The 27,197-nt window shown below is 43.7% G+C and overlaps 1 long non-coding RNA gene across 1 annotated transcript; it reads right to left on the bottom strand.

Annotated features, from left to right (window-relative positions):
* Window positions 1-22,211: 22,211 nt before the first annotated feature.
* Window positions 22,212-23,183, bottom strand: LOC132887524 (uncharacterized). Its single transcript, XR_009654849.1, has 2 exons — window positions 22,550-23,183; window positions 22,212-22,271 (listed from the first exon to the last, which is right to left on the bottom strand). It is a non-coding gene; the product is annotated as an uncharacterized LOC132887524 (long non-coding RNA).
* Between the last annotated feature and the right edge of the window lie 4,014 nt (window positions 23,184-27,197).

The following is a 27,197-nucleotide window of genomic DNA, read 5'->3' as shown; positions in this document are numbered from 1 at the left end:
ATTTTGCCAATAGCCTTCAGGCTTGTCCACATGATCTTTAGCAAACTGCAGATGAGCAGCAATGTTCTTTTGAGAGAGCAGTGGCTTTCTCCTTGCAACTCTGCCATGCACATGATTGTTGTTCAGTGTTATCCTCATGGTGGACTCATGAACATTAACATTCACCAATGTGAGAGAGGTCTTCAGTTGCTTAGAATTTACCCTGTGGTCCTTTGTGACTTCACTGACTATTACATACCTTACTCTTGGAGAGATCTTTGTTGGTCAACCACTCCTGGGTAGGGTAACAATGGTCTTGAATTTCCTCCATTTGTACACAATCTGTCTGACTGTGGATTGGTGAAGTCCAAGCTCTTTAAAGATGGTTTTCTAACCTTTTCTAGCCTGATGAGCATCAACAACGCTTTTTCTGAGGTCCTCAGAAATCTCCTTTATTCATGCCATGATACACTTCCACAAACATGTGTTGTGAAGATCAGACTTTGATAGATCCCTGTTCTTTAAATAAAACAGGGTGCCCACTCACACTTGATTGTCATCCCATTGATTGAAAACACCTGACTCGAATTTCACCTTCAAATTAATTGCTAATCCTAGAGGTTCACATACTTTTGCCACTCACAGATGCGTAATATTGGATCATTTTCCTCACTAAATCAATTACCAAGTATAATATTTTTTTGTCTCATTTGTTTAACTGGGTTCTCTTTATCTACTTTTAGGGCTTGTGTGAAAATCTGATGATGTTTTAGGTCATATTTATGCAGAAATATAGAAAATTCTAAAGGGTTCACAAATTTTCAAGCACCACTGTAAGAGAACACACAAACCAAAAGAGGGATGAGGGAGAAGTGTATTGACCTTCATAAGTCAGGGAATGGTTATTAACAAAATAGATACCCACCTGAAAATGCCCATTTCTACTGTTATGGCGATAATAAAAAGGTCAACACCAACTGTAACTGTTACAAACTTACATGGAAGAAGATTCAAGTTTATTTTTCCCATACATACAGTGAAGAGAATGGTAAGAGAGGCAAAAAAAATCCCAAGGATCACTGTGAAGAAAAAAAAATATGTTAAAAAGTATAATCTTGTGGTTTCCCAGTCTCCAAAACCACCATCAGATGCAACCTACATGCCAACAGATTATTTGGAGGGTATGCCAGGGAATAGCCTTTTCTGTCAGTTTACCACAAATGTAAGCACCTGAAGTTTGTTAACCACTTCTATAACTTTGACTGGAACTGTGTTCTTTGGGCTGATGTGTTGTGGAAGTCTGAACCTCAAAGGTAGCAAACAAAAACAAAACAAAAAACACATTAAAGAACTTACTGTTATTGTGTAGAAACAATGCAAGCACTGAGTGTTTTCCAGACTACACTGAAAATCCTTCAGAGATGGCAGTGATTTAAAATATTTTGCCTTGGTATAAAGTAGTAGCAGTTCAATATGAGTGGGTGGAGCACAGAGGATGGCAGGACAGAGATCAGGTTTATAAATAGGCTTTATTGCCACACTTTTCAGTCTAACAATATCTTTCACCAATAGACACACACGCAACCGGCATCTAGCTTGGGGATGAGCTAATGGATCTAATGAGATCCATCCCGATTCTTTCAAACAGGGTCTCGATTAATGGAAGAGGGCGCAAAGGCGCTTTTGAAATGGCCACTGGATTTACTAACTGGCATTCGCGGCATGCCATACACTGCCTACGAACATCGCCGCGAATCCCCGGCCAATAGAATCGGGCCATTATTCGGGCTAGTGTTTTATCCTGCCCTAAGTGTCCAGCCATGGGATTAAAGTGAGCCGCCTGGAATACCAATTCCCGGGGGCCTTTCGGAATTAAAAGTTGCGTGACTCGCTCTTTAGTTTGAGTGTCCTGCGTCACTCGGTATAACCTATCCTTCATAATCGTGAAGTAGGGGAAGGACGGGGTGGCATTCGGCTGGAGTGTTTGACCATCGATTACTCTCACTTCGTCAAATGCATGTCGCAGAGTCTTGTCTCGCGACTGCTCTAATGGGAAATCTGCGAGGGATTCCCTGAGAGAGAGGAGGGGCCGGCGGCTCCTCACTCTGATGTGGAGCTGACATAGATGGCTCTGTGACAGCTGCTCCCGCCAACGCGACACCGGGACCTCCCCCTGTTAAACTATGGCAGGACCCACTCTTCACTAAGTGTGTCATTAAATCCCGAAATCCCGGCCAATCAGTCCCCAAAATTAAAGAGTGGGTAAGGCGAGGATTAACCACCGCCTTCACTATAACTTTTTCCCCTCGGAAAAAAATGTGGACCGACACCAAAGGGTAGCTGTGAATGTCCCCGTGCACACACAACACCTTCACCCCCTGTGCTCCCCCCAATGCCTCATTTTGCACCAGGCTTTGGTGAATTGAGGTCTGATTACAACCAGAATCCACCAATGCCTGATATGCATCCCCTTGAATACTCACCGGTATGCGATGTGCTCCAGCCCGATCGAGGGCGGCCTCTGGCGCGTCAGGGATCCGAACCACCGTGCCCACTTCCATCGCCGTGCACTGCTGTTGAAGGTGGCCCAGCTCCCCGCAGTGCCAGCAAACCGGCCCGGGCTTTCCCTCTGCACCGGTGTTCTGGGGCTCACTCACCTGAGGGGGGGGGAGAGACAGACACAGAAGGGAGAAACGGGAGGGCACCGCGGGTGCGGCGGGCCGGCTGGGGTGGTGCCGGCCCCCGCCTCTGCGGTGGGGGAATGGGGCGAGGACAGGACACAGGAGGAGGGGGAGAGAGAGAGAAGAGGAGAGAAGAGAAGACGCAGTCTGCTGTCCTGCTGCCGGAACAGCCGCCAAATGGTCCTCCTCCAGCTCGACTGCCTGATCCAGCGATGCCGGGCGGTGGCACTGGACCCACTCCACGGTTCCTACTGGCAAGCGAGCGATGAATTGCTCCAGCACCACCTGGTCAATGATCCCTACGGTGTCGCGGTTGTCTGCCCTCAACCACCGCCAGCAGGCGTCCCGGAGCTGCTGGCCAAATGCGAATGGCCGGCCGACTTCCTCCAAGCACAAAGCGCGGAAGCGCTGGTGCTGCTGCTCTGGGGTGCGCCCCACGCGCTGGAGGATGGCCCAGCAGAGGTCCACGTAGGCCAGCCAGCAGTCGGCGGGGAGCTGTAGCACGGCCAGCTGTGCCTCTCCTGTTAGCAGGGGGAGGAGGCGCGCCGCGTGCTGCTCCATCAGCCACCCCGAGGCTTCTGTGACTTGCTCGAAGAGCATGATAAAAACCTCGGGGTCGTCCTGCGGACCCATCTTGGTTATGGTGAGGGGAGACGGGCCCACGGCGGGAGTGCTGGTGGACCCCGCCGACGCAAGGAGCTGCCGGAACGCCTCTCGGTCTTCTTGCTGGACCAGCACCAGGGCCTTGAAGCGCCGTTCTTGTTCCTTTCGGAGGGTGATGAGCACCTGGTGCTGGCTTTGCTGGGCCGTGGCAAGGGCGTGGACCTGGTCGGCGAATGGGGAGGACTCCATGGGGCTGATTGGCTGGTGCTCCACTATGTCCCGGGTTTCGGCACCACTGTAGCAGTTCAATATGAGTGGGTGCAGCACAGAGGACGGCAGGACAGAGATCAGGTTTATAAATAGGCTTTATTGCCACACTTTTCAGTCTAACAATATCTTGCACCAATAGACACACACGCAACCAGCGTCTAGCTTGGGGATGAGCTCCTCTGCTCTCTGCTCTCCCTCTTTAACCCTCTGGAGTCTAAGTGCCCGCCGGTGGGCAATTTGACACTTCTCCAAAAACACATCTGTAACCCTGTGAGTTTTTTGATAGGGCGCGGTCACTGGGAAGACACACACAAACACAGGTTAATTGACATCAGGTGTAGTGATTCTGCCACTTACCTTCCCTGACTCCGCCCTCCTGTCACAGACCAGCGCTTGACCACGCCCCCGCTGCCAAAGTAGCTTAACTGCAAGTTGGCCTAGTGGTTAGTGTGTCCGCCTCACAATCGGGAGATCATGAGTTCTACTCGTGGTCGGGTCATTCCAAAAACCATTATAAAAATGGTACCTACTGCCGTCTGGCAAGGCACACTGCAATATAGATGTGAGTGGGGAGTCAAACTCTCATGGTTACCAGAGGACTAGCTCCCCACTGTAACCCTAGATATGTAATAGGCAAGAGGTTGAGTGCTATGGAGATTGGCGCCACCACATGGCATGGGAAGGACTTTGACAAAGTACCTTCCTAGAACCATCCCAAAACTAAATCTTGGTACCTATTAAAATCATTGTAAAATAACTTTTCTTTATTTGGACACAGACTTCTGATTGGATGCCCAGTGGAGGCTTGTCATTGGCTAAAGCATAACTTCTGCTGAATTTGAAATAAAGCAGACCTACTTGTAATTCTCACCATATGGCATCTTAAGATTTTAACTACACAATATCAAGTCTTTGTTTCATAGTTATGTGATCCTACAATGATAGCAATCAGTGGTAAAGGAAACACAGTGGTTACACGAAAGAGCCTCAAAATATTTGAAATCATAAATTGTTCCTAGGCTCAGCTTAATGGAATTCAGTGTCAGAAAAAAAAAATAATTAATTAATTAATTAAAAACCTACATAGAGTATTATAAATTCAGGCTCAGGAAGATAACATAATTTATCAGTGATCTTAGAAAAATACATGTATCAGGTTAATGCAACTTTGTGGGCCAGGCCCCTAAAATATTGGAATGAGAATGTACTAACCTTCTAAACTGTCTAACAAAAATACATTCCACAGTCTGACCTGTAGATCCTTGTAACACAGAAAGCCTAGCTAAAAGATAACAGATACAGAAAACAAAATAGATTTTGAAGCACTTCAGCATGCAAATCAGTAATCTTGAAGTTAATATTCTACAGATGTAACAAAAATAGAGCTTTTTGGCAATAAACACTCAAGGTGGGTTTGGCATAAAATGAAGGATGGCTATGGAAGTTCTGTGATGCTTTTTTTTTCCTTCAAAGGCCCTGGAGACCTTTTTAACATACATAACATCATGGACTTCATGAAATACCAGTACATTTTAAATCAAAATCTGTCTGCATCTACCAGGAAACTAAAACTGGGCCATCATTGAAGCTTCCAGCAGGACAATGATCTGAAGCATATGCCCAAATCAGCCTTCTGTCATGGAAGCTGTAATCCATGATCCACATGTCATATTAATTGGAGCATAGTTTTATGCCAGATGCCCTTCCTGCTGCAACCCTCCCATTTACAGGCTTGCGAAACAACCATTCAGACCTATGGACAATTTAGAGTAGCCAGTTCTCAACATGGGGGATAATGTGCAAACTCCACACACTAAGGTCACTGCCAGCCACTGAACTCGAACCCAGAAACTTCTTGCTGTGAGGCAACAGTGCTAACCATTGCATGACCATGCCACCTGTGTCCAGTTAGTGTCTGTTGGGGTTCACCCAGAAAGAGACCCCGATTCCTTTATGAGCCCCCTCAGATCTGAGGACGAGAGTGATCAGGTCGAGAGAAACAGACAAGGGAACACCAGAGAGTTCACATGCCAGTTTATTCGCACAGTCACTTCGTCAAAGATGAAAGATTACAAACACCTTTTAGAACAAATCATAATCTCTCCAAACAGCTATTGTGTCTGTCAAATGTGTGTTTGTATGTGACCTCAGAGAGGGGGGTGTGTGTGTGTGTGTGTGTGTGTGTGTGTGTGTGATGGGTGTGCATCTATGTGGAAGTGTGTAATGATCTTGAATCAATCATAATATAATAACATATTTTTGCTGACAGTAAGGTACAGATAGATATCAGAGTCTTGGCTTATGATCAATATTATGGTTAATAATGTCTAAACACAGAATGTCTAGTCTACGGAGTCTATTCAGAGAAGGTCAAAGACATTAGTCTGCACAGAAAGGATCTAATAATTTAACATAATTTCTTAACACATGAATGTGTGTGGGGCGGCACGGTGGTGTAGTGGTTAGCGCTGTCGCCTCACAGCAAGAAGGTCCTGGGTTCGAGCCCCGGGGCCGGCGAGGGCCTTTCTGTGCGGAGTTTGCATGTTGTCCGCGTGGGTTTCCTCCGGGTGCTCCATTTTCCCCCACAGTCCAAAGACATGCAGGTTAGGTTAACTGGTGACTCTAAATTGACCGTAGGTGTGAATGTGAGTGTGAATGGTTGTCTGTGTCTATGTCTCAGCCCTGTGATGACCTGGCGATTTGTCCAGGGTGTACCCCGCCTTTCGCCTGTAGTCAGCTGGGATAGGCTCCAGCTTGCCTGCGACCCTGTAGAAGGATAAAGCGGCTAGAGATAATGAGATGAGATGAATGTGTGTTAAGTCAGTAAATTACATCTTGATTTCATCAACATAAGTAAAATAACAAATAACAATATGTCTTTAATAATGCTAAAACAAGGAATGTTATAAGAAAATAAACATAAAAAATAAGAACAACTTAACCACAAGAACAATGAGAATATGTCTGAAAGAGAGAGAACAATTAAACAACTAACAGGTTAATTAACTAAATTAGGTTAATGCTTTTAAACTAAAAACCCTTAGAATCATAAGATCTTAATTATAATTATAATGTCATTATGAAACTAATCTAGAACTATAAAACTAACATTAACATTAACTAACATTACGGGATCCAAATCACTACCATAGTATATTTCAATATATTTCAGTATATTTCATAGCTTTTATGAAGCTATGACCTAAGTTTCAACTTTAATTCTACCATTTCCGAGTGTGTGTGAGTCGATTTAACACTAAAACAGACCTTGGTGGGTCCTTCAGACACTTCTCTGTTCAAAATACACTCTCATATCAAAGAATAAACAAAATGTTCCCAAACAATGTCCAGCCGAGACATAAGGTCAACTAATATAATTTTGACACAGAATAATTCGCTGAATTCTTAACTAAACTTACATATGTCTACATATATCTTGATTTAACCTACATATAATAAAATTTAACGTAACAGTGTCTATGGCTATCTTAACATTTGACAAATATTAAGTGGAAAGAAAAGAAAAAGATAAACGGTTTTGAGTTTTCATTTGCTATTACATGATTTTGCATACCTATTTGGAGATAAGGTTGTTTGATTTGTTGAATGCTTTCATGTCAGTAATCAAAGTGTAAAGACCATTTTATCTACTTGCTGCTTAAACCTAGAATTGTATGCACATGTCAGTTGATTAACATTGAATATCTTTAACTTAATATCTTTTGCCAATTTTGTTGCAACAGCAGAATCAGAACCAAGTTTATTGCCAAGTATGTTCTTACAAACAAGGAATTTGCTTTGGTGTTTGGTGTGTGACAATTAAGATAAAATATTTAAATAAAGAGACAAAAGTAGAAATATAAATTGAATAACAAATATGAAGAAATCTAAAATATGCAGTTAGAAAGGAAATAAACATATTTCAATTGTATGTGCAAAGAGTATGATGGCAAACAACAATCCAAAGAGGAAGTGTGTTAATGTGACACATTGGAAGCGTGTGTGAGGTCAGAGTCAGTGGGGGTCTCTGACCTTGTGGCATGAGGTTTTGGTCCTCATGTACTGCAACCTCCTGCCTGAGGGCAGTGTCTCAAAAAAGTTTGTGTCTAGGGTGGAAGGAGTCAGTCATCCCTTCTGCCTTCCTCAGGGTCCTTGAGCCATACAAGTCCTGGAGAGATGGAAGATTGCAGCTGATCACCTTGATAGTGGCAGTAGTGTACCAGACAGTAATGGAAGAGGTGAGGATGAAATCAATGATGGCAGTGTAAAAGTGCATCATTGTCTTTGGCAGGTTGAACATCTTCAACTGCTGCAGTAAATACATCCTCTGCTGTACTTTTTTGGTGAGCGAGCTGATGTTCATCTTCCACTTGACATTCTGTGTGATGGTGGTGCCCAAGAAATAGAAATACTCCACTGAGGTCACTGGAGAATCAAACAGGGTGATGGGGGAAGGTGTGGCAGAGCTCCTCCTGAAGTCTAAAATAATTTCCCCTGTCTTTAGAGCATTGATCTCCAAGTTGTTCTGTCTGCACCAGGTCACCAGATGGTCAACCTCTCACCTGTAGGCAGACTCATCCCCATCAGAAATGAGTCCAATGAGGGTGGTGTCATCTGCAAACTTCAGGAGCTTGACTGACTAATGACTGAAGATGCAGCTGTTGGTGTACTTGGACAAAAGTAGCAGAGAGAGGACACATCCTTGGGGGATCTGGTGCTGATGGTCTGGTAGTCAGAGACATGTTTCCCCAGTTTTATGTGCTGCTTCCTCAGACAGGAAGCCAGTGATCCACCTGCAGGTGGAGTCAGGCACGATCAGCTAGGAGAGATTGTCCTGCATAAGAGCCAGGAAGATGGTGTTGAAGGCAGAGCTGAAGTCCACAAAGAGGATCCTAGTATAGGTTCCTGGGGAGTCCAGTTGTTGAAGAATAAAATGGAGAGCCACGTTGACAGCATCATCTACAGACCTGTTGGCTCTGAAGGCGAATTGAAAGAGGTCCAAGAACAAGTCAGTGATGTATTTGAGATGAGAAACCACAAGGCACTTGTATGATTTCATGACCACAGAAGTCAGGACTGAGGTATCTAGTCATTTAAAGCTGTGATCCTTGTTTTTGTGGAGATGAAGATAATGGTGAAGGCTTTTAAGCAGGCTGGCACATGGCATGTCCCTAATGAGGTGTTCAAGATGTGCTTCAGGGTGGAGGGAGAGACAGAGTTGGGACCTGCTGGTTTGCAGGGGTTCAGCTTTTTGAAGAACCTATTAACATTTTCTTTTCAGAATGGAGAGAGTTGTGGCTGTGATGGGGTGGGAGTGAGCGGGGGGGGGGGACTCCAAGGTGTGAAGATGTAGAGAGGTTCTGGCTGCAGCTGAGGTGGGAGTGGTGATTGCAGGACAGTCCCATTGTCTTTCAAGTGACAGTAAAACTCGTTCAGTTGGTTGGCCAAGCACAAGTCATCAACAGAATGGGGGCTATAGGTTTGTAGTTTGTTATCTGTCTGAACCCTTTCCAGACAGACACAAAGTCATTGGCTGAGAACTGGTGTTGGAGTTTCTCAGAGTACAGTCATTTATCTTCTCTCACTGCCTTTCTAAATATGTTCTTTGACCCTTTAAACTGCCCCTGTCCCCACGCTTGAATGCTTCTTCTTTTTGCAACCTTAGCTGTCCATGAGTTTAGCTGAGAACCAGGGTTTGTCATTGTAACTCACCCTGGTGCATGATGGAATGCATCAGTCTTTACAGAAGTCGATGTAGGATATCATAGCCTCTGTGTACTCATCCAGACTGTTGGTAGCAGTCCTGAACACATCCCAGTTAGCACAGACCAAGCATGCCTGAAGATCCTCTACACCCTCACTGCTCCACTTCTTTGATGTCCTCACTACAGGTTTACACAGCATTATTTATTTCATCTCCTTATCCACCTGAGCCATGACGCCCCCGCATTATTTATTTATTTATTTATTTATTTATTTCTGTAGGGGGAAGCCATGGTCTAAAGGTTAGAGAAGCAGCTTTGGGACCAAATTTGGGATTAAATTCCCTGGACCAGCAGGAATGGCTGAAATGTCCTTGAACAAGGCACCTAACCCTCAACTGCTCCCCAGACTGCTGTGGGTATGTCAGGGTCCTGTTGTACATCACTCTGGATGAGAGTGTCTGTGAAATGCATGTAATGTAATCCAGGAAAACAAGTTTGGGTTGACCAAGTGGGTCACAGTGGCTCAGTGCAGTGCAGGGGATGGTGCGATAGGCATTGTTGACTGTCGTATAAAAGGGATCCAAAATATTCTCCTCCCTGGTTGGGCATTTAATAAACTGCTTGTATTTGGGAAGTTTGTGGCTGAAGTTACCTTTGTTAAAGTCATCGAGGAAAATCACTAGGCAATCTGGGTTATTCTGCTTTATACCCAATATCTGGTCAACCAGCATGCATGGTTCACTGGCCTGCGTTGGAATGTAAACACCAAACAGAATGAATTAAGTGAACTCTCAGGGGAGTAAAAGGGTTTACAGTTAATGAAAAATGATTCCATGTCAGGAGAACAGTGCTACAGGATCACTAACACATCACTGCACCAGCTACTGTTAGCATAAAAACAGATTCTGCCACCTTTTGTTTTGTGAGAGAGTTCAGTGTCATAGTCCACTCTGAAAAGTTGGAAATGGGCCAGCTGCAGCACAGAGTCTGGTCTGGATCTACATAGTCACGTCTCTGTGAAGCATAAAATGGAAGATGAAAAAAAGTCTCTGTTTCTCACCACGAGCAGGTGGAGTTTGTCCAGTTTATTGCACAATGAGTGCACATTGGAGAGAAATGTTGCTGGTAGTGGAGTGCAAAGTTTGCACAGGTCGAGGCACACAAGCACATTTCCATCTCCTCTGGTGTCTCACTGAATGAGCAAATGCGACTGCACCTTTGATCAGAATGCCCAATAAGTCCACAGATGACACTAGAAAAGTGGGAAATAAATTCACTAGAGCTGTTCCCCTGATGTTCATGAGTTCTCTGATGAAAGAGCTCCAAGTACTGTAGCAGAGAAATGAGTTTGCAAACAAAATAAGACAAAACAATCTGCACCAACACACTGAAGCAGCCATCTGTGGCACCATCTTAATGTTTATGTCTCATCTCATCTCATTATCTCTAGCCGCTTTATCCTGTTCTACAGGGTCACAGGCAAGCTGGAGCCTATCCCAGCTGACTACGGGCGAAAGGCGGGGTACACCCTGGACAAGTCACCAGGTCATCACAGGGCTGACACATAGATACAGACAACCATTCATACTCACATTCACACCTACGGTTAATTTAGAGTCACCAGTTAACCTAACCTGCATGTCTTTGGACTGTGGGGAAACCGGAGCACCCGGAGGAAACCCACGTGGACATGGGGAGAACATGCAAACTCTGCACAGAAAGGCCCTCGCCGGCCACGGGGCTCGAACTTGGACCTTCTTGCTGTGAGGCGACAGTGCTAACCACTACACCACCATGCCACCGCTTAATGTTTATCTAGCAAAATATAATCTTATGTACTCAACTCGAAACTTATAACTCATGCTGGAGCTTAGAATGCCCTCAAAGGAGATGAGAGAGGAGGCCGGTGAACAGAAGCAAGTCAAGTATGCAAATTTGGTGGAAGAGGCTTTAGACAGGGGTGCAGAGCATGGGGTGAGCACATAGAGTTGGGCTGTAGAGGCTTTGCAGCTTAGTGCTTGTGTAAGGTCTACAGCCTCCTGGGCATCACAGCTATGCACAAGAGTAAGGCCACCAGAAACACCATAGAGGCAGCAGGGAGGGCCTCTAGATGGCTGTGGATAAAAATGAACAATCGATGTAGCAAACCAGTCCTTATGCTTTTTTTTGGCAAACCCAACTGTGTCAGCCGCTGTATTATAGATTTTCTCACAAAGATCATTCCAATGGTGTTTCACAGAGTCATAGTCTGAGTTGACAACAGCCCTCAGAACAGTTGAAATCTTATCTTTAAGGAGGTCTCTCACCTTGTTGTTTGCAAGTTTTGCAATGTCTAGTTTTCTTGCATGCTGGACTCTTTGGTGTTTGTGTTTCTATTTAAAGGTGATAGAGACTTTACTGCACAAAACAGCATGATCAGAGAAGCAGGTAGTTGCTCTGGCAGCTCATGTGAGCTTGACATCATGCCAGTCATACTGCCTGATGATAATGAAGTCGAGCTGATGCCAGTGACCAGAACACAGGTGCCTCCATGTTGATTTGAAGCTCATTTTTTTGCTGGAAGAGTGTATTGGTTATGACCAGTTGTTTCTCAGCACAGAGTGTTAGCAGTAGAGTACCATTAGAGTTCTCCTTTACAATACCATGATGGCCAGTGACCCTGCTCCATGCCATATGGTCTGCCCCCGCATGACTGTTGAAATCACCAAGTAAAAACAACTTGTTGGCATGCAGTACTGATTGGATGAGGTCCGTATTTCCTCTGCAAACTGAGAAGAGCAAGAGCCCCGGGCCCCATCATGCACACTTTCTACAGAGGCACCATCGAGAACATTCTGACCAGCTGCATCACTGTGTGGTACGGCGCCTGCACCGTATCCTGCTGCAAGTCTCTGCAGAGCATCGTGAGAGCAGCTGAGAGGATCATTGGTGTCTCTCTCCCTTCTCTAATGGATATTTATAACTCCCGCCTCACCCGCAAAGCCATCAAGATTGCAGGTGACCCCACCCACCCATCTCACAGCCTCTTCAGCCTGCTGCCGTCGGGGAGGAGACTGTGGAGTCTCCGGGCCAAAACCAGTAGGCTCAAGAACAGTTTCTTTCACCAGGCAGTCAGGAGGCTCAACTCCCTCCCTGTTCTGCCCCTCCTCCCCCCTCTGCCCCCTGCCACAGATTCTGCTCGCACACCCCCCTTCAGCATCTGACATGTCATCCTCACAGTCCCCCCCCAGCACACACACACACATAGATACATACATCTCATCGTTCATTAACACACTGAACTCAGGGACCGCACATCTCACTTTACCTCGCTCATTTGCACTATTCCGCACTACCTCATCTTAACAGCTGCAAGTTTGTTTATACTGCTTATTCATGTTTCATGTTTACCTGCTATACCTCAAGTGCCCTTGACTGTTTGGTTATTTGAACCAATGTGTGTGTGTGTGTGTGTGTGTGTGTGTGTGTGTGTGTATATATGAGTGTTTAGTCTATGTCTAGTTCATATCTAGAGTGTTTATACTGTTAATATTGTCTGTTTGAGTGTTTAGTCTGTGTAGTTCTTATCTAGTGTTTACACTGTTTATATTGTCTGAGTGTTTAGTCTATGTCTTGTTTTATCTAGTGTTTATACTAGTGCTGTCAAAAATGTTGCGTTATTAACGCGTTAACTTGACTCAATTTTAACGGCGATTATTTTTTTATCGCGAGATTAACGCTCTGTGACATGATGCCATGCCCCTCACAGCCAGAGTCCTCTGCCCTCCCCCGAAGAGCCACGGTGCTCGGCTTACGGTAGGTTTCGTTTTCCCATCGGCGGCTCCAGCCCCACTTTGCAGTGGCTGTGACAAGACGTGTTATGCGCTGCAATAAAAAAAAAAAAACATTGGTACAACCAGTGTTTGAACTATGCCAATATTTTCGGGGGGGTCCCTTATTTTCCCTTGGGGGGTGCTTGCACTTGTCTCAGAGCGCGGCTCTCCATCGCGCGCTCACTTTGGATATGCAAATGCTTCCCGTTACACACGATTGCTATGTCAATAAACATCATTTTGCCAATATTTTAGAGACCCCCCAACATTTCCCAAATCATGTTTTCAAGGGATCTCATGTCTGTTTCAGGGGATCTCGGATCCCCCGAGTACCCCCGTAGTTTGAACGGTGAGCAAGCCCATTCACTTTTTTATGCTGATAAGAGAATTACAATGGTTTTTCATGTGACAAAAATGTGCGATTAAATTGCGATTAATCGCGAGTTAACTATGACAGTCGTGACATTAATCGCGATTAAATATTTTAATTGCTTGACAGCACTATTTTATACTGTTTATTTATATTGTTTATATTGTTTGTCTGAGTGTTTAGTCTGTCTAGTTCCTATCTAGAGTGTTTATACTGTTTATATTGTTGTTTGTTTTTTTCAATTATTCGATTTTTATTTATTGCATTGCCTGTTTGCACCGTGAGTCAGAGAGGACTGAAATTTCATCTGTGCTGTATGTCGAGCATGTATAGCATATTTGACAATAAAGTTGACTTGACTTGACTTGTTTCTCTCTCTCTCTCTCTCTCTCTCTGACTTCAGAGACTGTCGGGTAATAGATGCAAATTTCCTGACAGGTAGGGGTGGAGCTACAGGGGTGGCTGGGGGGCACTAGCCTCCCCTGGAATCTGATTGGCTACCCCAGGTGCCCCCCCAGATGATTGACATGTTACGGCACCACAAGGGAAAAGCCAGTTGCGTTGAAGTCTGTGACTGCTAGGTTCCTCCTGTACAGTAGGTGTCGCAATGCAAGCTACCACAAGGCATTGCAATCCAATTTACAATAGAAGACATGGGAAAGAAGAAAAAGAAGAAGAAGGAACCATAGACATATAAACATAGACGCCGCATTCTGCGTAGAATCATACATCATCCTCGCCGCCATATTGGATGTGGCAAAGTGGAGATTCTTCAATCGTCTCTGGTATAGCATCTAGACAGTAGCCGAGAATAAAGATGCCTCATTCATGTGCTGCATTTAACTGTACCAACAGGTTTACCATCCAAACGAGATCACATGGGATTACCTTTCACAGGTGAGACTGGAAAAATTCTTTTCAATACTGTTCCTTCAGTCTTCAGTTTCCCAGCTCATCTCCACTGGGTAGGTGTATAGTTATAAGCAGTGAGAATTAGATAATACAGTGCCACACTATGATGAACGTTTTTGAACATATGATGAATGTTTTTAACCTTTCTGAATGTGAAGGAATCAGTGATGTATTTTGTTTTGGTATGACGTTAGAACCTGGCCAAACTCAGTTTGGCGCTCATTCAGCTCACTTTATTCAACGAGAGTAGGTCTGTGTGGTGACTCAATAAATAAAACAGTAAATTTTTATTTTCATTCACTATTGCCAGTTTTTCCACTATTTCCATCATTTATCATATTCAGTCTTGTAGGTTGGTTATTTTGGCCTCAGGTTTTGGTAGCTTGCTATGGTATGCTGACTGATTAGCTTACCTGAGCTATCTATCGCGTATCTGTCGCTAGTTTGCAGTGTACAGGGTATTTCGCACACTATTTATAACCATCACATTAAAAGTTATATGTGTTGTTTTGATGCCTGTTTGTTTCCCAAATATATATGTGTGTGTCTTAATGGGTGAATAAAAGGCATCGAGTTAAATATTATAGTAGAAAGGGGCTTTATGAAGTTCAGTCCATTTACTTGCATTGGTTTATGGGGAAGATTTGCCACATCAAATATGGCGAACACTCTGACGTATCCCAGCAACGGGGCCACCAGCTCAATGCGGCGTCTATGTTTATATGTCTATGGAAGGAACCATTGAACAGAAAAGGCAGCTGCTCCTCAGCCAGATGGATTTTAAGACTGACCTATATCGGTGAGTACACGACTGCAGTTTATCCCAAAATAAGTTCACGAGTTCATTAAGATCAGTCAGTGGATCTTCTGGCCAATCGATTTTCGTTTCATAAATCAGAATGATTTGGCAATTCTTCTATTTGGCAATAGGAAAGGTGAAAACGCAGATGTAGTCAAAACTAGGTGTGTGATGTGAAGTGACCTTTAGCAGTATGAACAATGTTCAAAATTAAGTAAATCATGGTGTATTTTGAAGACTAGACCCTCTTTTGAAGGAAGTACAGGGAGTGTGTTTATTACCGTGGCACTCAACCTTCTTGTTGTAAGTGCAAAAAATGCCCATTCTGCTAGGGAAAGAGTGTACAGAGCACTGTGCTACTGCTAGAAGCTAGATGCCTTCTGGACATTCTTAATAAACAGTGGCATCTTTTGCGTCATTTGTAGAGGCTAGCCACGGATTACAGAGAGATGGTAGATATCTGTGTGATGATTTGGGTTCTTAGTTTATTGACTTTAAGTTGAACCTACTCGGCGTTGCTGGTATGGTAGCTTATGGTCACGCATTAAGGGGGTGTGGAGTTGGCGGACAGAAAAGATGGCAATTTATTTATTTAAGGCAATTTATTTATTTATTTTTTGTGGAAAGTTGATGGTTTGATGGACTACTGGCTGTGTGAACAACTGACTATATGTACCTGTGTGTGTGAGTAATGTGTGACTGTGTAACTGACTCAGTGTGTCAGTAACTGAGTAACTGTGTGACTTGAGTTACGATGTGCATTTTAGTTCCAGTCAATGGTGTCAGGGTGTTCGTAAATGCACTGTATTCATTTTGTACATTAATAAACTACAAATTACACTCAAAATGATGACATCTGTGTGCTTAATACGTAGCTACTTAAACATAATTGTAAATTGAAAGTATTGTTTATAAGTTTATTTATTTAAGAAGGATCAATGTGTATTAATTAACATGTAAATGCACTAGAAATAATCACTGACTAGTTTTCTTTCATCTGTAGTCCCTGGAATTTTAATGTTGAAAGAAAGAAAGGTGTGTATGTGTATATATAACAAAAAGACAAAAATAATTAGAAGTCATGACATGGCCAAGAACACCAGAAAAGAACAGGTGCAACACCATGTAAGAATAAATAATAACAATAATGCATAATTTAAACACATAAGATAAAAAAAACAGATATACAGCACACAATCGCTAACATCAATCGTGAGTGCTCATGCTCGTGTGTAGTAGTAGGAACCATTGACCCCCCTGAAATAGTCCTGGCCACCCCCTTGCCCCCCCAAGGAAAAAAGTCTAGTTCCGCCACTACTGACAGGCAGTTGCAAGTGTGCAAGTGGAGGGAGTTGCAGGAGGTGACGGATAGGAAATGGACTTGTTCAGAAGCTTTACACACAGCAGGCTGATATATATATCAGATATATATATAGCTGGATAGTACAGTGGTAATGCTCACTGACTATGACGCGGGAGATCGGGGTTCGAATCCTGGTTGGGGCAAAAACATTATCCAGTAAGGGTCCTTAGGCAAAACCCCTCATGATATATCAGCCTACCTCAGGAATGAGTGAAGAGTCATACCGGCTCAGACGTCACCCAGGTCAACAAGGTCTGTGTCAGTTGCTAGGGAACCAGGGCAAACTGATGAGAAATGAGCTACTGGAACAAGACATCGATGTCTGAGGACAGAAAATATGGATTTGCTGGAATGCTACTATACAAGCAATCCCAGAGAGAGGGGATACATGCAGCGAATGCGAATTGGATACTTCGAAACCCACAGTCAAGGCTAACAAAGAAACAGCTATTAGCTGTTATCCAACATCCGTAATTGAAATCTACTATCTACTATATTAATGATCTCACAACGATGCTACGGCAAGGGGGAGCCAGGAAGACGGGTCAGCGGGGAGATGTCATCATCCCCTAGAGAGCTAACAGCCTCAACACAAGAGCTGCTGACCCAACTGGAAACCTGGAGCCCCCGATGAATGCCAAAGCTGAGTTGACAAGTACCTTCAGAAGATCTACTAGTAGATGTGAATGCTGCTCTGAAGACAATCTCCATGGAGTAATCATGGAGATGCTTGGACACAAGGTGGGCTCGAGACATAACAAACAGTATCCACCATGGAAGAGACGATTAGAGGCCAAGATAAAGGCAGCACGGAGAGAAGTTAGCCAGCTAGCTGAACTACAGAAAGGGAACATGGTGAATAAAGGGGCACCCAGGAAGTACAACTCACTCTCCATACCAGAGGCACTCGAAACTGCCAAACAGCGACGAACAGCTCTGGCCACCCAGTTGAAGAGATATACCAAGGAGGGAGAGGCCAGGAGAATAAACAAGCTGTTCTCCACTAAACCAGCCAAGGTGTACTCTCAGTGGCAGGGAAACAACAACTGGTCAGACCCACCAAGAGCTGAGGTGGAAAAATATGGGAAAGAAAGGCATCACACAACACCGATGCCCAATGGTTAGTGGACCTAAGAGCTGACCACAGCAACCTCCCAGAACAAGAACCAGTAACCATCTCAATGGCAGACGTCCAAGAAAGAGTGTCAAAGATGAAGAGCTGGACAGCACCAGGCCCCGATATGATCCATACGTACTGGCTGAAGAAGCTAACTGCACTCCATGAACGCCTAGCAGCACAGATGAACCAGCTGCTGAGGGATGAGACCCACCCAGAATGGCTAACCCAAGGCAGGACAGTCCTAATCATGAAGGACCCCCAGAAGGGACCCATCCCATCCAACTACCGGCCAATTACCTGTCTCTGCACAACATGGAAGGCCATGTCAGGCATCATTGTGGCAAAAATGAGTAAGCATGTGGCTCAATACATGAGCGAGGCACAGAAAGGAATTGGCAGTAACACCAGAGGAGCCAAGCACCAGCTACTGGTCGATAGAACAGTCGCCCGAGACTGTAAGAAGAGACAGACCAACCTGTGCACTGCCTGGATTGACTACAAGAAAGCCACACACATGGATACTGGAATGTCTGGAACTGTATAAGATCAACAGGAACCTAAGGACCTTCATCCAGAACTCAATGGAAATGTGGAAGACAACCCTAGAGGCCAACTCAAAACCCATTGCCCAAGTCAACATCAAGTGCGGCATATACCAGGGAGATGCGCTATCACCACTGCTGTTCTGCATAGGCCTGAACCTCGAAGAGTGGCTACGGGTACCGATTCCATAGTGGGGCAACAATCAGCCACCTGCTCTACATGGATGACATCAAGCTGGATGCCAGGAACGAGCGAGAAATAGACTCACTGATCCACACCACCCGGATCTACAGCGATGACATAGGGATGTCATTCGGATTGGACAAGTGTGGCCGGATGGTCTCAAAGAGAGGCAAGATGATCCAGACTGAGGGGATTGACCTACCAGAGGGCAACATAGGTGATATCCAAGACAGCTACAAGTACCTTGGCATCCCACAGGCTAATGGAAGCCATGAAGAGGCCACAAGGAAGTCAACCACAGCCAAATACCTCCAGAGAGTAAGGCAGGTCCTGAAAAGTCAGCTGAATGGTAAGAACAAGGTCCGAGCCATCAACATGTATGCACTACCAGTCATCAGATACCCCGCTGGTATCATAAACTGGCCAAAGGAGGAGATAGAAGCCACAGATATCAAGACTAGAAAGCTCCTCACCATGCATGGAGGGTTCCACCCCAAGTCCAGCACCCAGAGACTATACACTAAGCGGAAAGAGAGAGGCCGAGGGCTAGTGAGCGTCAAGACCACGGTCCAGGATGAAACATCGAAAATCCGAGAATACATCAGAAAGATGGCCCCAAAGGATGAACTGCTAAGTGAATGTCTCAGGCAGCAGAACCCTGATGAGAGCGCAGAAGAGGAGGAGGAACAGACAACCTGGAGGGACAAACCCCTACATGGCATGTACCACCGTCAGATAGAGGAAGTGGCTGATATCAAGAAATCCTACCAGTGGCTGGATAATGCAGGACTGACAGACAGCACAGAGGCACTAATCATGGCAGCACAAGAACAGGCCATAAGCACAAGAGCCATAGAGACCAGGATCTACCAGAGTAGATCAGACCCAAGATGCAGACTGTGCAAAGAAGCCCCTGAAACAGTCCAGCACATAGTAGCAGGGTGTAAGATGCTAGCTGGATCAGCTTACATGGAGAGGCACAACCAAGTGGCTGGGATAGTATACAGGAACATCTGCAACCAGTATGGAATAGAAGTACCCAAGTCCCAATGGGCCATACCACAGAAGGTGGCTGAGAACAACAGGGCCAAGGTTCTGTGGGACTTCTGCTTCCAGACTGACAAACAGAGGCTAACCAACCGGACATAGTGGTGGTGGAGAAAGAGCAGAAGAGGGTGGTGGTGATAGATGTGGCAATCCCAGCTGACGCCAACATCAGGAAGAAGGAACATGAGAAACTTGAGAAGTATCAAGGGTTGAAAGAGCAGCTGGAACGGATGTGGAAGGTCAAGGTTTGCGTGGTCCCCGTGGTAGTGGGGGCACTTGGGGCAGTAACCCCCAAACTGGGAGAGTGACTCCAGCAAATCCCAGGAACAACATCTGAAGCCTCAGTCCAGAAGAGCGCAGTACTAGGAACATCGAAGATACTGCACAGAACCCTCAAACTCCCAGGCCTCTGGTAGAGGACCCAAGCTTGAGGATGACATGGATACCACCCCCCCCCCCCCGCCGGGGGTGAGAAGGATATATATATATATATATATATATATATATATATATATATATATATATATATTTATATTTATATGGCAGATCAAAGAATCCAGAGACGCATGTCTGCCCGGGGGCATTTTGAGTTATTGACAGATTCAGAAAGTACAGTTTCTAAGCTTTCCAATGATGCCTTCCATGTGGAGATCTGACAATATTTGAAGAATATGTGGCCTTTTGAAAGTGTATACTTCTTAAAACAGAAAAGGGAGAACATTGCCCTCAAAGTTTTCCATCTCAGCTACTCTGGGTGTAGGGCGGGCACATAATGGTGCTCATCTGCATGACATTAAGGAAAGCCCTACCCTCTACTAGCTAGCACGATACTACTTTCATGTAAACAAAGATCACCACGTCAATTTTCCTTCCATGCAAAGTATGCCCAACACAATTATGAAGTGCAAAAATAAGTCCTAAAGTATACTTTAACGTTTTGTGGTTAAAAAATTACTCACACCGTAAGAAAGAAAGATAGCACGATGATGACACAACTAACACAACACTAGTTTCATGTAAAGCCTCGGTCACAACCGGCTGTACAGTACACGCGCCTACGGCCAGTCTACATGCAAAAAACACAAGAAACACATGGAAAGCGCGCATGAAACACATGAGAGCGCGCTTGTGACGTGCTGATTTTCGAGCCGCAGACCGGCCACATAGGTTCTTTGTCATGTCAAACAAACTCTACAGGTGCTTATGGTTTTTTCAGGTTGCAAGACAAACTTACGGCCAACGTGCGTCTTTCTCCATGAACAAAAAAAAAAACGCAGCGATTTGGGAAATGCCAAAAATCACACGGCCAAAAAATCGTACGTCCGGTTGTGACCTAGGCTTAACCAAACCACAACACTCTCCGTTACATGCAAAAATAACCACACAGCCTTAGATTAATAAACTTACCCCATCAGAAAGAGAAACGGCGCCTTGCACACACCAATGCCTCCGGTGGAATGTGATCCTAGAATGGTCCGTGTATCATCCGATCATTCAAGTATTCCATTCAATCTGGAAAACGAGGTTGCGGGGTTTTTTTTGCTAGAAATGGTTATCTCCGATGTAAATACCAAGTGTCTGTTTGCTTCGCGGTGTTTGCTCCTCTGCGCTCTGTTTAGCTTCCTCATTCCATAGTGAAATTGCATGCCTGTATGCAGTTAAGTAGCCATGCGCTCAGCCCGTATCATACAGCTGATTCGCGAAAAAAAAAAAAAAAAGACTTACATCATCATGTGAATGGCCCATATGGTAATTTACCCACACCCCCCAGCAGGCTACAGTCCTGACAAAAACGAGACAATTTGCAACAAAAAATGTATGCTTTTCCAACAAAACAATCTATTACCTGAAATACTGATTGCATTCTTCAAGATCTCAACTTGCACATGATGGAAAAAAACAAAAATCACAAATTTCGAAAAAAAAATGCTTCTTTTGTGATTATCTCGGATTCGTTTCGGCCGACATGTGTCCCTGGATTCGGTGAGGGGTCACATATATATATATAATATATATATATATATATATATTTATTTTTTGATAAGATGACCAGGTCTTCTGCATTTGGGAACAAAATGCCCCCAATCATTTCCATGAAGATATCTGTCCCCTTCACAACTTTGATGAATTTGACTTGTGGGTACTGCTGTGAGAAGAAATCAGACTTCAGAGTTTTGCTTACTTTCTTCTGATAAATGGTGAAAAAGAAATAAATAAAATAAGCCTTCAACGCACACACTAGTATGAAGATTTTGTTAGAATGTACCAGTCAAATGTTTGGACACACCTAACCCAGATAGCAGAGGGTCGTTGATTCGACGTGGAATCATCGGCATGTTCTTCGACCTATACGCCGTCGAATCACCGTCGATCACCGACGTTGATTCAACACCGCTTTGCTCATACGAGTTTCCGTTGAAACGACGTTGAAAAGTGGCTGGTGGTCGACAGAGAATAGACCCCCTTTCACCCTTTATTCAACTACGTATTTCGGTCGATTTATAGTTGAATTTTCGGCGATGATTCATCCAACTTTACTTCCTGTTTTATGTACAACAGGAAGGCTACAAATTAAGCAAAACAGGCTAAATTAAACTAGCTAACAATAAAGCATCGGGGCTCTTGCCTAGGATGAACACACACATGCATACTTCAACCATGAAAGTGAAACTTAATTTATATCAATGTGCGTAGGCTACGTCCTGTTTAATGTACAACAGGATATAAAAATGCATGCAACAATGCACCTCTCCTAATGTTTGTCAAGCTATCTAATGAGGCATAACTTTTAACATTTATAAGGAACAGAACACACTTGAACAAGTTCTTAGAAACATTTTATGATTTATTTATAATTGTGGCCTATTCCTCCTGCGGCGCAGACCTGTACATGGAAACAGAAAAACATAACCAAAATTAATTTGATGCAGCATTGATAAAGAAAGTCAGCAGTAGGCTATGGGTTTCTAAATGCCACCCTACCTCATTATTTGGACATGGGGAAAAACTATATTTAAAATCCAAAGAGGGATGGAGGGAGGAAAATTAAAACAAAAGAAAGAAATGAAATATAGAGTAGAGAATATTTGATAAAATTAAGGATGTTTTTATTCAGTAAACATTTTAAAAAATGTTCTACAACACTCTAGCCTAGTGACTTACCAGTAACAAAATAGACTTGAAGTATTCAGATCCGCTCTGCATAAAGCAGCTAAATCCTCTCTCTGTCTCCTGGCAGAAAGCTCCTTGGTTTGCTTGTGTCTCAATCACAGCTGGTATTCTGTAGAAAGACTTCTTTTCACCTTTCCCATCAGCTTTGTTAGAACACCCTAACACAGCACAAAAGTTTACCATTGTAGGTTTATGATGAACCAAGTGCCTCGTGGGTTCACATACCGCGCGCTGCCTTTATTTCCCCCAAATCACGAGTTTGTTGGTCTTCCAATGTGGCGCAGGGTTTGTTTACTTCCGGTTTCGGGTGACGTCAGTGAAAGGGGTCTAATGGGGGCATTACCGCCACCCACTGGATTGGGGTGTAAAGCAGTCTGAACAAAACGTGTAAACATAAACATAGGAGAAATGAACCCGTTTTTCTAACTCGTCCTCACTTAGTCTACTTTTCTTTTTTGATTAGTCTGGATTTGATATTGTAAATTTAAATGTGAATCAATGTATATTCATCGGACATGAACAAATGAATAAATCTTGAGTAATCTTGAGGCGTGTGTGTCCGGGGCGCGGTGTCGCGGGGGGGGGATCGAACGAACCCTCCGATCCCCCCTGGCTACGGGCCAGTTGCTCATCCTACCAATGTTGAAAACTGGCCGGCAAAAGTGACGATGGTTCAACGTCGTATATTCAACCTTCTCTGATGGTCGACAGATCAACCTTTACCCACGTTGATTCAACGGTGATAAATCGACCCTCTCAGACGGCGGAGAAATCGACGTTTCACGGCGCCGTTTCAACGTTGATTTTCTGACGTACGACGGAAACCGACCATTCTGACCAAAACTCTACGTCGTTTCAACGACCCTCTGCTATCGGGGAATTCAGCATTTTTTCTTTATTTTTAGGAATAAAATGGCACTTACTGTCTAAATGTAATGATGGACTGTTGTTTCTTTTACTTAGTTGAATGGTTCTTGACATATTATGTACTACTACAGTTGTTGAATAGGGCTGTTCACTGTATTTTTATTTATTATTTACTGTTTACTGTTTGATGGCGTCAAATACAGTGCCTTGAAAAAGTATTCATACCCCTTGAACTTTTTCACATTTTTCCACCTTTCAACCACGAACTTAAAAGTTTTTTATTGAGATTTTATGTGATAGACCAACACAGAGTAGAACATAATTGTGAAGTGAAATGAAAATGATAAATGGTCTTCAAAATTTTAAACAAATAAAAATCTGAAAAATGTGGTGTGCATTAGTATTCAGCCCCCTGCACTCTGATACCTCTAAATACAATCCAGTGCAATCAATTGCCTTCAGAAGTCATCAAATTAGTTAATAGAGTCCTACTGTGTGTAATTTACTCTCAGCATAAATACACTTGTTCTGTGAAGGCCTCAGTGGTTTGTTAGAGAACACTGAAGAACAAACAGCATCATGAAGACCAAAGAACTCACTAGACAGGTCAGGGATAAAGTTCTGGAGAAGTTTAAAACAAGGTTAGGTTATAAAAAAAATATCCCAAGCTCTGAACATCTCAATAAGCACTGTTCAATCCATCATTCAAAAATGGAAAAAGTATGGCATAACTGCAAACCTACCAAGACATGGCCGTCCACCTAAACTGACAGAGCGAGCAAGGAGAGCACTGGTCAGAGAAGCAGCCAAGAGGCCCATGATCACTCTGGAGGAGCTGCAGAAATCCACAGCTCAGGTGGGAGAATCTGTGCACAGGACAACTATAAGTCGTACACTCCACAAATCTGGCCTTTTTGGAAGAGTGGCAAGAAGAAAGCCATTGTTGAAAGACAGGCATAAGAAGTCCCATTTGCAGTTTGCCAGAAGCCATGCTGGGGACACAGCAAACATGTGGAAGAAGATGCTTTGGTCAGATGAGACCAAAGTTGAACTTTTTGGCCTAAATGCAAAGTGCTATGTGTGGCGGAAAACTAACACTGCTCATCACCCTGCACACACCATCCCCACTGTGAAACATGGTGGTGGCAGCATCATGCTATGGGGATGCTTTTCTTCAGCAGGGACAGGGAAGCTGGTCAGAGTTGATGGGAAGATGGATGGAGCTAAATACAGGGCAATCCTGGAAGAAAACCTGTTGAAGGCTGCAAAAGACTTGAGACTGGGAAGGAGATTCACCTTCCAGCAAGACAATGACCCTAAACATACAGCCAGAGCTACAATGGAATGGTTTAGGTCAAAGAATATTCATGTGTTAGAATGGCCCAGTCAAAGTCCAGACCTAAATCCCATTGAGCATCTGTGGCAAGACTTGAAAATTGCTGTTCACAGATGCTCTCCATCCAATCTGGCTGAGCTTGAGCTATTTTGCAAAGAAGAATGGGCAAAAATTTCAGTGTCTAGATGTGCAAAAAGACTTGCAGCTGTAACTGCAGCAAAAGGTGGCTCTACAAAGTATTGACGCAGGGGGGCTGAATACTAATGCACATCACATTTTTCAAATTTTTATTTGTTTAAAATTTTGAAGACAATTTATCATTTTCATTTCACTTCACAATTATGTGCTACTCTGTGTTGGTCTATCACATAAAATCTCAATAAAAAAACATTTAAGTATGTGGTTGTAAGGTGGAAAAATGTGAAAAAGTTCAAGGGGTATGAATACTTTTTCAAGGCACTGTACATTAAGAAGGGAAGAAATTCCACTAATTAACTTTCAGAAAGGCACACCTGTTAATTGACAAACATTCCAGGTGACTACCTCATAAAGTTGGTTAAGATAATGCCAACAGTTTGCAAATATATCATCAAGATAAATGGTGGCTACTTTGAAGAATGTAAAATAAGAAACATATTTTGTTTGTTAACCCTTCACAGTTTTTTTTAACACAAACTTCCATATATGTTCCATATGTTATTTCACAATTTTACATTTTCAGTATTGTTCTACAATGCAATACTAGAGGCAAACTAATGGAAAACCTATGATTGAATATGTTTATCTAAACCTTTAACTGGTGTGTGTGTGTGTGTGTGTGTGTGTGTGCGCACTAGTGCATCTAAAAAAAAAAAAGAATATCATGAAAAAGTTCATTTTTTTATTTAATTCAAAGAGGTAAACTTTCACATATTCTATATTCACTACATGTAAAGTGAAATATTTCAGGCCTTTTTTGTTTCAATTTTGATGAATATGGCTTACAGCTCATGAAAATCAGAAATCGGGTATCTCACAATATTATAATATTTAATTTCGAGTTTGAGTAAAACAGTATAAATACTGTGTATCCCTCCGTCTTGTTCAGTACACACAACCACAATCATGGGGAAGACTGCTGATTTGACAGTTGTCCAGAAGATGATCATTGACACCCTCCACAAGGAAGGTAAGCCACAGGAGGTCATTGCTGAAAATGCTGGCTTGAGAAGGTGCACAAGCAACAGGGATGACTGCAGGAAAAGTTGATTCAAGAACTTGGGACAGCTTCACAAGGAGTGGACTGAGGCTGGTGTCAGTGCATCAAGAGCCACCATGCACAGATGTCTTCAAGAAAGGGGCTACAACTGTTGCATTCCTAATATCAAGCCACTCCTGAAACAGAGACAATGTCACAAGCATCTTACCTGGGCTAAGGAGAGAAAGAACTGGACTGTTGCTCAGTCATCCAAACTCCTCTTTTCAGATGAAAGTAAATTTTGCATTGCATTTGGAAATCAAGGTCGTAGAGCCTAGAGGATGAGTGGAGAGGCACAGAATCCAAGGTGTTTGAATTTCAGTGTGACATTTCCACAGTCTGTGATGATTTAGGGTGCTATGTCATTTGCTGGTGTTGGTCCACTTTGTTTTATCAAGTCCAAAGTCAATGTAGCTGTCCAACAGGAGATTTTAGAATACTTCATGCTTCCATCTGCTGACAAGCTTTATGGAGATGCTAATTTCATTTTCCAGCAGGACTTAGCACCTGCCCACAGTGCCAAATTAGGGAGAAGTATGTTGACCTTCATAAGTTAGTTAATGGTTGTGAGAAAAAGAAAAAAAGATAGCTACTCACATGAAAATGCCCATTTCTACTGTTAGGGCAATAATAAAAAAGTGGACACCAACTGGAACTGTTACAAACTTGCTTGGAAGAGGATGCAAGTTTATTTTGCTCCCATGTACAGTGCATTGTAAGAGGATTGTAAGTGATGTCTCATCTCATCTCATTATCTCTAGCCGCTTTATCCTTCTACAGGGTCGCAGGCAAGCTGGAGCCTATCCCAGCTGACTACGGGCGAAAGGAGTGGTACACCCTAGACAAGTCACCAGGTCATCACAGGGCTGACACATAGACACAGACAACCATTCACACTCACATTCACACCTACGGTCAATTTAGAGTCACCAGTTAACCTAACCTGCATGTCTTTGGACTGTGGGGGAAACCGGAGCACCCGGAGGAAACCCACACGGACATGGGGAGAACATGCAAACTCCACACAGAAAGGCCCTCGCCGGCCATGGGGCTCGAACCCAGACCTTCTTGCTGTGAGGCGACAGCGCTAACCACTACACCACCATGCCGCCCTGTAAGTGATGCTAAAAACAAAAATCCACAAGAGTGACTGTTGATGAATTAGAAGAAAAAGTAAAATCTTAGGCTTTCCTGGTCTC

This window comes from Neoarius graeffei, chromosome 6, assembly GCF_027579695.1.
Source record: "Neoarius graeffei isolate fNeoGra1 chromosome 6, fNeoGra1.pri, whole genome shotgun sequence".
Taxonomy (NCBI): Eukaryota; Metazoa; Chordata; class Actinopteri; order Siluriformes; family Ariidae; genus Neoarius; species Neoarius graeffei.
This window is presented reverse-complemented; position numbering and strand designations above follow the sequence as displayed.